The following is an 18,401-nucleotide window of genomic DNA, read 5'->3' on the forward strand; positions in this document are numbered from 1 at the left end:
CGCTATCACTTTGTGATGCCGGTGTCTCATTAGTTTTTCTATAGTCACGTCGTCCTCTGAATTGGGTGTAAGGTCTCCTATAGTTCTTTTTAGGCTCTCCTCCTGTGATCCAGCGGTATACATTGTTCTCCTCATAGTCTTGTACGACTTTGGCACGTTTAAGTCTTTTGAATTTAATGAGGTCTGTTCGATATTTATCACACTGATTCTGCAACTTCAAAAGCCAATCAGTGTGGGAATCTCCCCGTAAGGTGTCAGTGTGCGCGGTTTCAAATGTGCTAATTTTTGCTTTCACACTCTCTAATTCTCTAGTGGCCTCCTCTATGACTAGTATCATTAAATCAAACGAGCATTTGTTAAGTATAGCTATCCATTTGCGGCAGAATGCTTGATTGTATCTGCCTATAGTAGGAGCATTCTTTACACGGAACCCTCGTGGGATAAACTTATCCCGATAATAATCTGACAGGGTAATTCCGTGCAGAGTATAATCAATCTCCCGCTTCTTCATTTTATATAGGCTTTGATATAGTATTTCACAAGAGTCTGCCTCCGCGCTGTATTGTGGATTCTCCTCAAACAGAATTTTGTTAATTTGTTCATCTGTGAAGCTCAAAGTCTCTCCCAATGGTGTAGTGGGTAATGGGAGCAGTGGATGCGTCATTGTATCTCAAGAGGGGCAATAATAATTTGAGTGTGAAAAGCAATATATAAAAAGTACATACGTCTCCCTGGGTGTCCAGTTGAAGGCAAGGTGTGTCAGTGAAAGAATTCCATGGTGCCTTGAAAGATGAAGAAATGCTTTCTTCTAAATAAGTTGTTTGGGTCCGGCACTCAATAAAAGATCCAATTACCCCGGTGTCCTGATCCAAAAGCAGTGTGCACTGCTGGTATACGATTCTAAATGGAACGGCACTCAGAGGCTTTTTTTATGCAAAAAAAGTGTATTAAAAGTTCAATAATACATCAATGCAGATTATCAACGTTTCGGTGCCGACACGCACCGTCGTCAGGATATGATGTATAGTATAAGCATAGAAAGACAAACACATACAACATGTACAGCTTAACTCACCCTCCTAAATACCTGTGTGATCACCATTCACCTGAGCTCCGGGCGGGTGTCCGGCGTCCTGGCGTGCGGGGGCGCTTGGCGATGACGTCATCCCGTTGTCCAGACCTTGCTGTAATCAGCGGGGCGCCTGTGCGCTGCGTCCATGCATACCCCATTACTATTGTGCGTGGATATTAATATTATGAGCATACATAACCCCTACTGGGTGTTCCAGTTTTCTTTTTAACATTTTTATTTTTCAGAGCTGTGACGGAGCGGCATTCGGCAAATACAGCCAGCAGGACAGTAAGAGCCAGGAGACGCGAGGGCGTCCTTGGTTACCTAACACGTCTGCAGGCTGTTGTCCCGACAACGGGTGGACGCAGCGCACAGGCGCCCCGCTGATTACAGCAAGGTCTGGACAACGGGATGACATCATCGCCAAGCGCCCCCGCACGCCAGGACGCCGGACACCCGCCCGGAGCTCAGGTGAATGGTGATCACACAGGTATTTAGGAGGGTGAGTTAAGCTGTACATGTTGTATGTGTTTGTCTTTCTATGCTTATACTATACATCATATCCTGACGACGGTGCGTGTCGGCACCGAAACGTTGATAATCTGCATTGATGTATTATTGAACTTTTAATACACGTTTTTTTGCATAAAAAAAGCCTCTGAGTGCCGTTCCATTTAGAATCGTATACCAGCAGTGCACACTGCTTTTGGATCAGGACACCGGGGTAATTGGATCTTTTATTGAGTGCCGGACCCAAACAACTTATTTAGAAGAAAGCATTTCTTCATCTTTCAAGGCACCATGGAATTCTTTCACTGACACACCTTGCCTTCAACTGGACACCCAGGGAGACGTATGTACTTTTTATATATTGCTTTTCACACTCAAATTATTATTGCCCCTCTTGAGATACAATGACGCATCCACTGCTCCCATTACCCACTACACCATTGGGAGAGACTTTGAGCTTCACAGATGAACAAATTAACAAAATTCTGTTTGAGGAGAATCCACAATACAGCGCGGAGGCAGACTCTTGTGAAATACTATATCAAAGCCTATATAAAATGAAGAAGCGGGAGATTGATTATACTCTGCACGGAATTACCCTGTCAGATTATTATCGGGATATGTTTATCCCACGAGGGTTCCGTGTAAAGAATGCTCCTACTATAGGCAGATACAATCAAGCATTCTGCAGCAAGTGGATAGCTATACTTAACAAATGCTCATTTGATTTAATGATACTAGTCATAGAGGAGGCCACTAGAGAATTAGAGAGTGTGAAAGCAAAAATTAGCACATTTGAAACCGCGCACACTGACACCTTACGGGGAGATTCCCACACTGATTGGCTTTTGAAGTTGCAGAATCAGTGTGATAAATATCGAACAGACCTCATTAAATTCAAAAGACTTAAACGTGCCAAAGTCGTACAAGACTATGAGGAGAACAATGTATACCGCTGGATCACAGGAGGAGAGCCTAAAAAGAACTATAGGAGACCTTACACCCAATTCAGAGGACGACGTGACTATAGAAAAACTAATGAGACACCGGCATCACAAAGTGATAGCGATTTTGTAATATCTGAAAGTGAAGATAACAGCAATCAACCTGCCGTCCCTTTAGGAGCACGTACCCGCACTGGGGGCCCAAACACAGGAGGCTCTATACAAGAAGGGGCGGTCAAACGAAGAGGGGTAGGACGCCCCCCGTGGAAAAAGACATAGAACCAGTCTTTAACCTGTCCCAGCGAATCCTCACAGCGGATGAAATTTCAGTGTTAAGTAGGGGACTTGCCTTCGTCCCCACCAACCATCATGCTGAATACGACTGGGGCAAGGATCTGCATCAATTTAGCAGAAAACTCAGGTTACAAGAATTCTTTGCAGACAAAACAGGAAACGTGCCTGTGAGCACTAATGGGCCAGATTCCATAGAAAAATTCTGCAGGAAAAACATCAAATCTTCATTTGACCCACCGGTCCTAAATCCATCTTTAAAATGCTTCACAAGGCTATTAGATGACTCTGTACATAAATACAACAATGAGAATAAATTTACAAGATACAATCTCCCTAAAGGAGAGCGGGAGGCACTTAAAAAACTGAGTGAGTATACCGACATCATCATCCGCCCAGCGGATAAGGGCGGGGCCATTGTGGTCCAGGACACCGCCGATTACCGCAAAGAGATTCAGAGGCAACTCAGTGATACTTCGGTGTATATCCAGCTACCAAGGGATCCTGTGAATAAATACAAAAGTGAGCTGGATAACATACTCAAACAGGCACAACAAGAGGGTATCATTTCTGAAAGAGTGTTAAAAGCTTTAACACAATCACACCCGGTAACCCCGATACTATATACAGTCCCTAAAGTCCACAAGGACGCAGAAAACCCTCCGGGACGCCCCATAGTATCAGCCATGGGATCATTATATCAACCAGTCTCACAGTACTTGGATGCGATATTACAGCCGTGTATCACTCAAGAAGATTCTTATGTAAAAGACACCACGAATTTCCTGTTACGCATTAATGACTATATGACAGCACCATTTGACTTACTGATGTGCACAATGGATGTACATAGCCTGTACACAGTCATCCCGCATGAGGCCGGACTCAGGGCAGTACAGGAATTTATCAGGAATAGTAACCAGTACATAGGACCCAATGTGGCTTTTGTTATACAACTTCTCAGCCTGGTACTACACAGAAATTATTTTCTGTTTGATGGACGATTTTATTTACAGGTATCCGGTTGTTCCATGGGATCCAACGTGTCACCAACATACGCAAACATCTACATGTACGCAGAGGAACGACATCTATTTTACAGTAATCCACTTTTTATGGAACATTCAAAATTATTTTTGCGATACATAGATGACCTCATCATATTTTGGTCCGGAACAGCAGATACACTTGTGACCTTGGTGGAGTCCATTAATGCCCTTAAGGGTCCGATACAATTTACTTATAAATACAGCTTTAAAGAAATAAGTTACTTAGACGTTCTCCTGGTAAACAGAGAGGGAAGACTGGTTACGTCTGTTTACAGCAAGAGCACTGATCGTAACACACTATTAGGGTACAAGAGCCATCATCCTACAGCCCTAAAGTCCGGACTCCCGTACTCTCAAATGCTGAGGGTTGCCCGCATTAATAGCGATCAGGAATCATTGCATAAACAGCTGGATGAGATGATGATCAAGTTCCTGAAACGAGGATACCCAGAAGATTTGCTTCTACAGCATAAAAGAAAAGTTTTACAAATCCCTAGGGAACAGCTGCTAAATACCCATAAAAAGATAAATAAGAATGTTGATCGCATAATTTGGCCAACGAATTATACAACTAGTAGCAGTGTTATCCAACAAGCAACTAAGGCCTTATGGCCAATAGTCAGCACTGATACTGACTTAAAGGGTTTTAAAACGAAAAAACCCATGACGAGCTTCCGACGAGGGAGAAACATCAAGAACTGGGTGGTACGCACTGATATAACTGGATTCAGCAATTTCCCTACCACAGGGAGCACACAACATCGTAAGGGGTGCTACAAGTGTATCCATTGCACCACATGCAGTCATATGGATACTGGGAAGGCCTTCCGACACCCACATAGTGGGAAGTACATCCCCATCAAGCATGCGGTAACATGCACCACGGCATACGTTGTATATATCATACGATGCCATGTGGCTCATACTACGTGGGCAAAACCATACGTCCCTTTAAGGAGAGAGCCACTCAGCACAGATCAGCCATACGAGCGGCGATTCAAAGTGGCAATAGCGATCAACCAGTAGCCAAGCACTTTGCGGAATATGGTCACACTTTGACAAGTGTTAGGTACATGATCATCGATCATCTACCAATGAGCAGACGGGGAGGCGATAGAACAAACAATTACTGATTTTGGAAGCCAGATGGATCATGAGATTGGACACTGTGGCCCCCAGGGGCCTAAACGAGAAGATATGTTGGAACAGCCTTATATAAATTGTTTATGATTACAAATGGGGCATGTTGGGTATCTAGCATAATTCATTTATCTATATATGGCTAGGGAAAGTATTTCTATAACCAAAAAATTTTCCTTAAAAAATTGAGGATGTTATATTGTAATTGAGGATGTTATACTATAATACACATACCCCATTACTATTGTGCGTGGATATTAATATTATGAGCATACATAACCCCTACTGGGTGTTCCAGTTTTCTTTTTAACATTTTTATTTTTCAGAGCTGTGAAGGAGCGGCATTCGGCAAATACAGCCAGCAGGACAGTAAGAGCCAGGAGACGCGAGGGCGTCCTTGGTTACCTAACACGTCTGCAGGCTGTTGTCCCGACAACGGGTGGACGCAGCGCACAGGCGCCCCGCTGATTACAGCAAGGTCTGGACAACGGGATGACGTCATCGCCAAGCGCCCCCGCACGCCAGGACGCCGGACACCCGCCCGGAGCTCAGGTGAATGGTGATCACACAGGTATTTAGGAGGGTGAGTTAAGCTGTACATGTTGTATGTGTTTGTCTTTCTATGCTTATACTATACATCATATCCTGACGACGGTGCGTGTCGGCACCGAAACGTTGATAATCTGCATTGATGTATTATTGAACTTTTAATACACTTTTTTTGCATAAAAAAAGCCTCTGAGTGCCGTTCCATTTAGAATCGTATATATATATATATATATATATATATATATATATATACATATGTGTTTGATATTAAAAGGTATGCAGACAAAATAACATATGTACAGTATAACATTCAGTATAACATATATAAATATAAGATAGGGTTACAGTGTTACAGTTACATAAGAAACAGTTACAGCCAGTATACATCACCCTTAGCTTAGAGGACAGACATCCCAGTTAGAATCAGCAGCACTGAACTCCCTGGGCAAGGGTGATGTACTTATATACTGTGTATTGGAGAAGGTATACATCTGGGGCTGGGTCTTCTGCTATTGGTCCAGGAGAGGGAGGTTTCTTATTGGTCAGTTCAAACAATGGGAGATGTTCAGTTTTGTATGCAGACACCGATGTTAACCACTGGGTTTCTGCTCACATGCATGTGCAGGAAGTCCTTTGTTCTTCTAAAAGTGACTTTATATACTAACATCAAACATAACTAATTGTCGCAATGTGTGACAATTTACCCATAGCTATCAAATGAATCCACACATTCTCCTGACCATTTTGGCACTAAGCATGATATAATTAACTTATTTTGTCCCAATAATACATATATATCTAGTTTTACACTCTATTGTATAAATACAATATAATACAAGTCTTGGGTTGGACGTGTTTTGTCTATGTGTAATTTATGTGTTGTATGAATATGTGTCTGTGTGCGTCTTTATGGCATTTTTCAGTGATTGCGCCTTTTACCATAAACACACCCTCCACGCGGCAACAGGCACACCATGCGTCTCTATGCATGATGTGCGGCAAATACTTTATATTTTTAGTGTGAGCGCACAAGAGTATATGAATTTTTCATTACAGGCTGCTGGTTTAATAAAATAATCTTTTATTATTTTTAAAAACAAGGAATTATATAGACATTACCAAAAGGACATCACAATAAAAATCACAATGAAAAATAAAAAATAAAATATGTGTCAGCTTTGGCCAGTTGAATTTTTTGAGTAGGTTAATAATTTGCATGCATACCAGTCAGTTAGTGGTTAGTTTGAACAAAGCACAGTCTTTTCATGCGATCTTGATTAGATTAATAAATCAAATATCTCCCTCCGAGGAGTTTTTTTTAGCATCAGTGTTAGTCTTTTAAGCTGTTATAAAGTGAATGGTTAGAAATCTCAGGTAAAGTCACAGTCCTGTATTATTGGTTACTGCAATATTCATTAATAGCTTCGTTTAAGCAGCAGTGTAAGATGAATATTCACGCTGATTGTGAAAAGCAGTACTGATAGACTTTGTGGTCACTTATTTCCCGGCGTGACACTAGTATGGGCAATGCTTACCCTTCCACTCTGCGGCAGTTTAGTGTCTCCGGCTGGGCTGTGACACACTGGCAGCGTGCGGGTATCTCCGGCTGAGCGATGACACGCTGGAGGCATGCGGGTAAGCAGGGAGTGCTTGGTCGTGTGCCGTGACTTCCGGGTTTTTTGGAGCTTCCGGCTTCCTGTGCGTTCCCCCTGTGGTCCACCTGACGTTTTGGGGTCAGCTGACGCGTTTTTCTGCCTTTGTGGGTGGCGGTTTCCTCAGAGGTTTAGATGTCAGTTAGCACAGTCTCTATTTATCCCCCTCAGGGACTCCTCATTGGTCAGAAATTTTTTAACCATTGTTGGTAATATCCATTCTGTTCTTAATTGAAATACCATGATTAGACCAGCTGTTTCTGAGATTGGATTCCCACTCCAATTCAATCGTGCCATTTTACAAAAATCTTTTATAATAGAAAATATACAATATAAAAAAATATATAAAAAGACTATTACATATTATAATGACCACATTGAGGTGTCACATCGATCCCAAAATAAATATCTAGTTTATACATATGTATTTCAACTATCACTCAGATGGTTTGGACCATTATTAACAATTAGGATTATAATTATAATCACAAGAGGAAAAGGAATTTATGCATGATAAATAGTTAGAATATTTTCAAGCCTTTATCACTAAAGGATATTGGACCTATTTTGCCCTCAGTAGGCAACCATAAACATAAATAAGATAGAATGGGATAAAGACACACACACGAACATAAGTACATATATATATATAAGGTATGAGAATCTATTTTAAGGGATGCACCACAAATATGGAGATCTATATCAAAGAATACATATCACATGTATACATGAGGGGAAAGATTATATATGTAATAATAACCTGTTAACACACATACAGTTATTAGTTTAGAACTACCCCCTCTAATCAATCACCCTAAAGGTGGCATTATCCACATAATCTGAAGAGTGAAATATTTGGTATAGAGGATAACATGTACTGTAAGGCACTTATTCTCACAATATGGAGAGTACAATATTTTGTAAATGAAAAAACGGACGACACAGAATTATCCAACTCATATCTACAATTAGAAAAATATAGAAAGGGATATACTTTCAATGAAAAATGTGTATTTGTAACACAGTATAATACCCATGCCACTAAGATTAGTCAAATAGTAAAGAAAAATACCCAACTTCTTTTTTTTTTTTTAAACATTACATTTTTATTGAAGAGTTTTCACACAGAAATGGGGAACAGAAAAAGAGATAAGGGAAACATAGGGGTAGTCCAGAATGGTTAAAATAATCAAAGCACACACAACGCACAGTTGGATGAATAAACAATTGGTTACATTGGGCGTCCAGAAACAGGAAGAAGAGAGAGCACAGAGAAGAGACATAACAAAAAAGATAAATAAAAAAATAAAAAAATATCTGATATCACAACATTCTTGAAGAGGTCAGTCTAGGTGGGGCAAAGCACAGATAAATCAATTGGAGAACCATAGACGGTTAGCCTACTTTCTCTTCCCCTATAGTCGGACCAACTTAACCATTTCAAATGGATCGAGTTAGCTGAGGAAGAATATTTAGCTTCCGCTGTTTCGAAAATGAAATGTTTATGAATCTTATTTTGAATAATCGCTAGGGAAGGAATATTCTCAGATTTCCACAATTGTGCTATAGCAGCTTTAGTGGCTATCAAGATATGCCCCAAGACGTAGCGATCACCTGCAGAGAGGTGATCTACGTACAAATGGAATAACGCTAAAGCTGGGTCCAGGGGGATGATGAACCCTAGAACCATACTAGCCATATTGAAAACTTCTCTCCAAAGTGGTTGTATACAAGGGCAGGCCCAAAAAATATGAAAGATATCCCCCGTAGAGCCGCATTTTCTCCAACATAATTTAGATTGTGAAGGCCAGATTCTATTTTGTCTTTCAGGGGTGAAGTAGGCCCTTTGTATAAGTTTGTAAAACATTTCGGAGTGGTTAACACATTTGGAGACTTTAAAACAAGATCTAAATATACTGTCCCAATCTGCATCAATAAAGGATCTATTCAAATCACTTTCCCATAAAATCTGAGCTTTTAATTTAGTCTGTGTGCTGTTTGTCAATTGAAAATGATACCACCACGTAATCCCATATTTATGCGAGGACGTCTCCAATCGGCTTTTAATATAAGCCGGAGGAGAAGGTTTGTGAAGATGTGGGGGAGTGAATGAGTGTAACCAACTTCTCACCTGCAAGTATTTGAAAAAGTCTTGAGTCCGAATCCCAAATCTCTCTTGTAATTGGGAAAAGGACATCAAGACGTCTCCTAAAAATAAATCGCCCACCGTGGAGAGCCCCTTCTGAATCCAATCCTCTAGGGAAATATTAGGAATCAATGACATAAGAGCAAATAACGACAGGCAGGGGGGCGGTAATTTAATCTCCTCCGAAGAGGATACTAGTTTATGCCATGAATCTAGTGTTGTTTTAATAGACTTGCAGGCTCCGGACCTACTACGAGCAGCAGACGGTGGCAATCAAAACAAATCAGAAAGAGTAACAGGGTTCACATAAGAAGCTTCCAGAATCACCCATGGTATCAGACACGAGGTGTCAAACCAGTCTCTAGACTGACTTAATAGACATGCAGCATGATACTTTTCTATATCTGGGAAAGCTACCCCACCGGATTGTTTGGGCATAATAAGAATTTTTTTAGCAATTTTTGGTCTAGAGCATATCTAATCAGGACCTGATTAAATTTATTATAGAAGAGTTTGGGAAGGGGTCTTGGTATGGCGCGAAACAGGTACATTAATTTCGGCAATAAGACCATCTTGGCAGCAGCAATCCTACCCAGCCAAGACACCTCCTGTAGCATCCACTCCCCAGTCAGCTCCGTAAACGCTTTTAATAACGGGGCATAATTACACTCAATTAAATTAACTTCTCTGGTTAAATTAATCCCTAGATATCTCAAGGAGCAGGACTTCCAGGCATATTTGTACGAATCCTTCAACCTAGAGACCACAGTCGGAGATACATTGAGTGGGAGGGCTTCAGTTTTATTAGTATTTAATTTATAAAAAGAAACATCTGAATAGTCTTGAAGGACGTCATGAAGAACTGGCAAGGAAGACTCAGGATCAGAAAGACATAGTAAAATATCATCTGCAAACAAGCTGATTTTGTGAGAGATGCCCCCAATAACAGGGCCACTAATCGAATCACGGGATCTAATGCAAGCAGCCAGGGGTTCTATCGCCAATGCGAATATAATAGGAGATAATGGGCAGCCCTGACGAGTGCCATTGGAGATATTAAAGGGTGAAGAAAGACATCCGTTAACAAAGACCCGCTCACAGGGTGTGGAATAGAGAGCCAGGATAGAGTCTAAGATCCTTCCAGAGAAGCCAAATTTGTCCAGAGTTAATCTCATAAAGTCCCAGTTCAACCTATCGAACGCCTTTTTGGCATCCAGAGACAAAACTAGGAGGGGTTCTTTTCTACAGGCAGAATGCTCAATAACATTAATCACCCTACGCGTATTATACGGGGCCTGTCTGTTTAATACGAAGCCCACTTGATCAGGGTTGATAAGAGAAGGGAGAAGTGGACTGATACGGTTGGCAACTAATTTGGCATAAATTTTTAGTTCCGTATTTAATAGAGCTTTTGGTCTAAAATTCTGGACTGAGGTAGGGTTTTTTCCCGGTTTGGGGATGGTGATGATTTGAGCTTCCAGCATCTATTTGGGAAAATGCCCAACTTCTGAGGCTTCAATAAACACTGACAAGAGCACCGGGGCCAAACTCTCCTTAAAGGATTTATAGAAACCAGTAGGATAACCATCAGGTCCCGGGGCCTTATCCGCCGGAAGGGAGTCAATAGCCTTTTCGACTTCTGCTAAAGTCCAAGGCTCACTAAGGGAGCTACTAGTCTCTGGAGACAGCGAGGGGAGAGTAAAATTTCTCAGAAAATTTTGAACATCAATGCCTGTAGGTTGAAAAGTGGAAGAATCCCCCTTCAAGCAGGCCCGGCGCTACCCGCTCAGCGAAGGGATGCAGTGCAGGGAGGCGCTGGGATGGATAGGCGCTTCCCCTGCTCTACATCCCTTCCCTGCTGCGCCGTCCTGTCCCCCCTCCTGCTGGTGCTGCTGCCAGTGCTGTGTCTGTCACTGTATGACAGGCACTGGCAGCGGGCACTTGCAGCATGAAAAGCCTCCTCCCTCCCCTCACCTGTGCTGTGTGACAGCACCGAGTGCGGGACATAAGGGGGCGGAGCTACACGGGACGGAAGGGGCGTGGCTAAATGGGCCAGAAGGGGGCGGAGCTACACGGACCAGGCTGCTGTACAGAGGGAGACTGGCTTAGGTAAGTGGAGGGTGAGAGAGAAGTGTGTGTGTGTGTATATGGTGTGTGTGTATATATGGTGGGTGTGTATGTGTGTGTGTATATATGTGTGTATATATGTGTGAACTGTGTGTGTGAGGTATGTCTGTGCACGCGCTTTATGGACGCTACTACTGCGGGGGCATTACGTATAACGACGCTACTACTGGGGGGGGGGCATTACATGTAAGAACGCTACTACTACTGTGGGGGGCATTACGTATAAGGACGCTACTACTACTGGGGGGGGCATTACGTATAAGGACGCTACTACTACTGTGGGGGGGCATTACATATAAGGACGATACTACTACTGGGGGGGGCATTACGTATAAGAACGCTACTACTACTGTGGGGGGGCATTACATATAAGGACGATACTACTACTGGGGGGGGCATTACGTATAAGGACGATACTACTACTTGGGGGCATTATGCATAAGGACGCTACTATTACTGGGAGGCATTACATATAACAATGCTACTACTGGGGGGAGGGCATTACGTATAAGGATGCTACTACTGCGCGGAGCATTATGTATAAGGACAGTACTACTACTGGGGGCGCATTACGTATAAGAACGCTACTACTACTGGGAGGGCATTACGTATAAGGACGCTACTACTAGTGGGGGTGCACTACGTATAAGGACGCTACTACTACTGGGGGGGCATTACGTATAAGGACGCTACTACTTCTAGGGGGGAATTACGTATAAGGACGCTACTACTACTGGGGGTGCACTACGTATAAGGACGCTACTACTACTGGGGGGGGATTACGTTTAAGGACGCTACTACTTCTAGGGGGCATTATGTATAAGGACGCTACTACTACTGGGGGGCATTACGTATAAGGATGCTACTACTACTGGGGGTGCACTACGTATAAGGACGCTACTACTACTGGGGGTGCACTACGTATAAGGACGCTACTACTACTGGGGGGTATTACGTATAAGGACGCGTCTACTACTGGGGGTGCACTACGTATAAGGATGCTACTACTACTGGGGGGCATTATGTATAAGGATGCTGCTACTACTGGGGGGGCATTATGTATAAGGACACTACTACTACTGGGGGGCATTATGTATAAGGATGCTACTATTACTGGGGTGCATTACATATAAGGACACTACTATTACTGGGGTGCATTACATATAAGGACACTACTACTACGGGTGGGGCATTACGTATAAGATTAATAAGATTGTGCTACATTGTGGCGTAATTTTAAATGGGGGTACTATTGTGTGGCCATGCCCCTTACTTGTGAGACCACACCCCTTTTCCTGGCACGCGCCAAAAGAATATGGGAGGGCGCAAATTTATAGTTTGCAGGGGGGCGCCGAACACCCTAGCACCGGCCCTGCCTTCAAGTTGTATAGTTTAGAGTAATAAGATGCAAAGACATTTGCAATCTCGTCAGGATCGTAGACTCTCTTACCTCTATCCGAGTGGACAATGGGGGTAATTCCAAGTTGATCGCAGCAGGAAATTTTTTAGCAGTTGGGCAAAACCATGTGCACTGCAGGGGGGCAGATATAACATGTGCAGAGAGAGATAGATTTGGGTGTGGTGAGTTCAATCTGCAATCTAAATTGCAGTGTAAAAATAAAGCAGCCAGTATTTACCCTGCACAGAAACAAAATAACCCACCCAAATCTAACTCTCTCTGCAAATGTTATATCTGCCCCCCCCCTGCAGTGCACATGGTTTTGCCCAACTGCTAAAAAATATCCTGCTGCGATCAACTTGGAATTACCCCCAATATGCATTTTTCTTTAGCTTTCTTACCCCTCAGCTTCCTCGCCAGTAGTCTACCAGCCCGGTTACCAAAAACTTAGAATTTTTGGTTCAGTCTATGTAGGTTGCGTTGGACTTCCGCTAAATAGAAAACATTTACTGCCTCTCTGGCTTCCTTCAATGAATTAAGAAGGGCTTTATCGTGTGGATGTGCCTTGTGAGAACTTTCCAAGGAAGCGACTGCAAGCTCAGCTTGTTCAAATTTTTTACGATGTGCCCTTTTAAGTTTAGCCGCTGTTTGAATCGCTGTCCCTCGTGTTACTGCTTTCAGGGCGCACCAGAATGTGAAGATAGATGTCTCCCGAGGAGAGTTCTCAGAAAGGTAATAGTCCATGGTGGTTTGGATAGCCTGTGTGGTCTCCGGCTGAAAAAGACTTAGTTTACCTAAACGCCAGGGAGCCGGGGTAACCTTTCTACTATTAATATCCCATTCGATGAATAGTGGGGAGTGATCCGACCAAGACATGGGGAGAATGGAGATTTTACGGACGGACTATAGAGTCCACTTATCTGCTAAAGCTAGGTCTATACTAGAATAAGAGGCATGTACCGGGGAATAAAATGTGTAATCTCTGTCCAAAACACCCCACTTCTAATAATAGATCCCCTGTTAGAACCTGAGATAGGGAAGAACATAAAAATTGTGCATAAGAAATTCGAAACATTACAGGTGAAATTAGCACCAAGCATGTTTAATATCGACAAAAAGAAAAGACTCTCTATAAAAAATAAGGGGATAGGAACAATAACAACAGGCAATCCCCTGGATAGATTGAGAGAGAAACTGAAAGGCTTTTTTAGGTGTGCTTGAACAAAATGCCTTACTTGCACTAATGTGAACTCATGTAATAAGACATATGAGTCAAGGGTCACAGGTTAATCTTTTTTTTTTTTTTTGAGAAAAAGTTTTTATTGAATTTTATACTTTTAACAAGATATTCGTAAGATATACATTACAGGTATCACACATTGGTACATAACGCAGTTAACTGTCAAATAACAGTGACAGCATATCTATCTATGTACAACATCGAGTGAGTGAAGAATCAAACAGGCATGCATGCCGATGTATAGAAAGCTGTCAGTAGGTAGTGTAATACATTTGGTGTGTACCGTAACTAAGGGCGAAGGAATAACTCTTAACGAAGTATTATAGCTTATAAAAGAAGGACAAAGAGTAAGCTTAAGATTAGAAGTAGAAGAGAAAAGAGGCAAGGAGGGGGAAGAGAAAAGAAGGGAGGGAGGATTGGGAAGGGAGGAAAGGGAGGAATGGTCGGGCGGTCCCAGTCGCCTGGGCAGTGCGTCAGATTATCCTCAGTTGGATAGGGTATTGTGATGGTTCCCATTATCTTATATGGTAGTTAGTGGAGGTTCAGCACCGAAGTGTGACGTCCAGGGTGACCACGTATTGGCAAAATTATCTGGGGTGTCCCGGAGAACCGCTGTGATACGTTCCAATCTATAGGTTTGCCATATAGCATTAATGGTAGCAGGGGTCGTGGGGGGTGACAGCGATTTCCAGTTGGCCGCGATTTGGCATTTGGCCGTATTTAAGATATGTTTAATTAGCTTTTGTTGGTGGCGAGGGGTGTGAGGTATTGGGCGAGAGAGCAGGGAATAGAGAGGAGACATCGGGATCGTCAATCCGAGGACCTTAAAAATAAGTCTATGGACCCTAGTCCAATATCCCTTAATTTGCGGGCAGTTCCACCAAATATGCAGCAGGGTTACGCGCTGGCCACATTGACGCCAACAGTTATCCGAGCAGGAGGGGTAAATTGAATGGAGACGCGATGGTACCAGGTACCAACGGTAATATAGTTTGTAGGCATTTTCTTTAATTCGGACCGAAATGGAGCTCGTGGAAATTTCTTGCCTGATCTCAGACCACTCATCTGTCGTCAGGGTTTCACCTACCTCCTGCTCCCACGCTACTTCGTGGGGTTCCTTCAGGGGCGAGTTGTGAGCTAATAAGATTTGATATATAGTTGAGAGTAAGCCTTTAGTTGATCGGCAGGTACAGCAGAGGGATTCAAAGCTCGTTTTACCTCCCACGGGCGGTGTTCCGGAGGTAGAGCAAAAAAGTGGCGTATCTGCAAGAATTGATAAAAGGTTGAGCGTGGGAGCGAGAAACGGGATTGTAAGTTGTCAAACGTGGGGAACGTATGTAGCGGGGCGATGTCTAGAAGGAAAAGTGATGGCTGGTCCAGGAATCAAAAGCTAAGTGGTTCTCCCCTGGCGGGAATGCCGGGTTGTTCCACAGAGGGGTGAGTAGAGGGTGAAAGGAGCGTAGCTGGTAAAGACGTGAGCAGAGGTCCCATATGCCAAGGGTGAATTTCACTGTGGGCAACAGCGAGGAAGCTGGGGGACGGCTATTCGGTCGACACCAGTGCAAGCTGTAGGGGGAATATCTGTGGAGTGTGGTAGCCTCTAGTTGCGTCCAGATTCTGTGTCCAGGGTTATCGTGCCAAAGGACACATGTGGTTAAGTGGGTAGCTCTATAGTATTTGAGGAGATCAGGAACTCCTAGACCCCCTTCTAGACGATGCTTTTGGAGGATTCGCATCTTTACTCTGGGCTTATGCCCTGCCCAGATAAATCTGGTGAGGTCTGCTTGAAGATTTTTAAGGATTGAGGTGGGGACGTGGATGGGAAGAGTTTGCCACAGATATAACAGACGGGGCAGTAGTGTCATCTTAACGGCTGTCATCCGTCCAAACCAAGATAGGATGTATTTATTCCACTTTGTCATATCGTGTTTGATAGAGGTTAAGAGTCTGGGAAAGTTGGCAGCATAGAGACCAGAGTAGGACTTAGTGAGATAGATGCCCAGGTATTTGAGCTTATCAGCTCGCCAAGCACATGGGAAGGCGGCCTGTAGGAGTCGAAGGTCTGGGTCCGCGACATGTAGGGCCAATATTTCGGTTTTGTCTGAGTTAATGTTGTAATTTGAAAACCTGCTGTACGTAGCTATCATTTGAGGAGTTTAGGCTTCAGTGTTTGGTTAATCTTTTATTATAGATGGTTTTTTGAACTGTGAGTCCACATATGTGGTCTATCTTGTTGAATGTGGTTGTGGGTATCAATATGTGGGACGTACCATTAGAAAACTAAAGGTACGTTTTCTCGAAAATCGGAGAAACATTATAAATAGGAGCACTCTACACAGTGTATCACGACACACAAATCAATGTAAACAAGGAAATATCTCCAATGTTCGAATAAAGGCTCTCGAACAGATTGGGCTAACGGAAAGAGGAGGCGATAGATTTAATGCCTTATGCAGAAAAGAAGCTTTGTGAATTTTTCGCTTAAAAACCCTGGAACCTTTAGGTTTAAACGAGAACATAGAGCTTAATAATATATAATAGTTATGGTCATTATATTTATATAATTGTTTAGTATATAGATTGTCTCTCTGTTCATCTTTCTATATAGCTGCTCATCATTATGCCCTCTAAGTGGTCATATATACATATACTTCTCTAATTAAAGATTCCCTGTATAAATGTGTCCTCTAGAATATCCTAATTGTACATATGAATTGGATAATTCTGTGTCCTCCATTTTTTCATTTACAAAATATTGTACTCTCCATATTGTGAGAATAAGTGCCTTACAGTACATGTTATCCTCTATACCAAATATTACACTCTTCAGATTATGTGGATAATGCCACCTTTAGGGTGATTGATTAGAGGGGGTAGTTCTAAACTAATAACTGTATGTGTGTTAACAGGTTATTATTACATATATAAACTTTCCCCTCATGTATACATGTGATATGTATTCTTTGATATAGATCTCTATATTTGTGGTGCATCCATTAAAATAAATCCTCATACCTTATATATATATACTTATGTTCGTGTGTGTGTCTTTATCCCATTCTATGTTATTTATGTTTATGGTTGCCTATTGAGGGCAAAATAGGTCCAATATCCTTTAGTGATTAAGGCTTGAAAGTATTCTAACTATTTATCATACATAAATTCCTTTTCCTCTTGTGATTATAATTATAATCCTAATTGTTAATAATGGTCCAAACCATCTGAGTGATAGTTGAAATACATATGTATAAACCAGATATTTATTCTGGGATTGATGTGACACCTCAATGTGGTCATTATAATATGTAATAGTCTTTTTAAATATTTTTTTATATTGTATATATTCTATTATAAAAGATTTTTGTAAAATGGCACGATTGAATTGGAGTGGGAATCCAATCTCAGAAACAGCTGGTCTAATCATGGTATTTCAATTAAGAACAGAATGGATATTACCAACAATGGTTAAAAAATTTCTGACCAATGAGGAGTCCCTGAGGGGGACAAATAAAGACTGTGCTAACTGACATCTGAACCTCTGAGGAAACCGCCACCCACAAAGGTGGAGAAACGCGTCAGCTGACCCAAAAATGTCAGGTGGAATGCACAGGAAGCTCCGAAAAACCCAGAAATCGCGGCACGCGACCAAGCGCTCCCTGCTTCCCCGCACGCCTCCAGCGTGTCATCGCTCAGCCGGAGATACCCGCACGCTGCCAGTGTGTCACAGCCCAGCCGGAGACACTAAACCGCCGCAGAGTGGAATGGTAAGCATTGCCCATACTAGTGTCACGTCAGGAAATAAGTGACCACAAAGTCTATCAGTACTGCTTTTCACGATCAGTGTGAATATTCATCTTACACTGCTGCTTAAACGAAGCTATTAATGAATATTGCAGTAACCAATAATACAGGACTGTGACTTTACCTGAGATGTCTAACCATGCACTTTATAACAGCTTAAAAGACTAACACTGATGCTAAAAAACTCCTCAGAGGGAGATATTTGATTTATTAATCAAATCAAGATCGCATGAAAAGACTGTGCTTTGTTCAAACTAACCACTAACTGACTGGTATGCATGCAAATTATTAACCTACTCAAAAAATTCAACTGGCCAAAGCTGACACATATTTTATTTTTTATTTTTCATTGTGATTTTTATTGTGATGTCCTTTTGGTAATGTCTATATAATTCCTTGTTTTTAAAAATAATAAAATATTATTTTATTAAACCAGCAGCCTGTAATGAAAAATTCATATACTCTTGTGCGCTCACACTAA

The 18,401-nt window shown here is 42.2% G+C and overlaps 1 long non-coding RNA gene across 1 annotated transcript in view; it reads left to right on the top strand.

The window, feature by feature from the left end:
* LOC135050904 (uncharacterized) overlaps positions 1–18,401 on the top strand; it is a 41,654-nt gene that overhangs the window by 3,423 nt on the left and 19,830 nt on the right. Inside the window, exon 2 of the long non-coding RNA XR_010241911.1 lies at positions 5,333–5,589. This is a non-coding gene — a long non-coding RNA (uncharacterized LOC135050904). The remainder of the gene's footprint in view (positions 1–5,332; positions 5,590–18,401) is intronic.

This window comes from Pseudophryne corroboree, chromosome 2 (genome assembly GCF_028390025.1).
Source record: "Pseudophryne corroboree isolate aPseCor3 chromosome 2, aPseCor3.hap2, whole genome shotgun sequence".
In the NCBI taxonomy this organism is placed as follows: Eukaryota; Metazoa; Chordata; class Amphibia; order Anura; family Myobatrachidae; genus Pseudophryne; species Pseudophryne corroboree.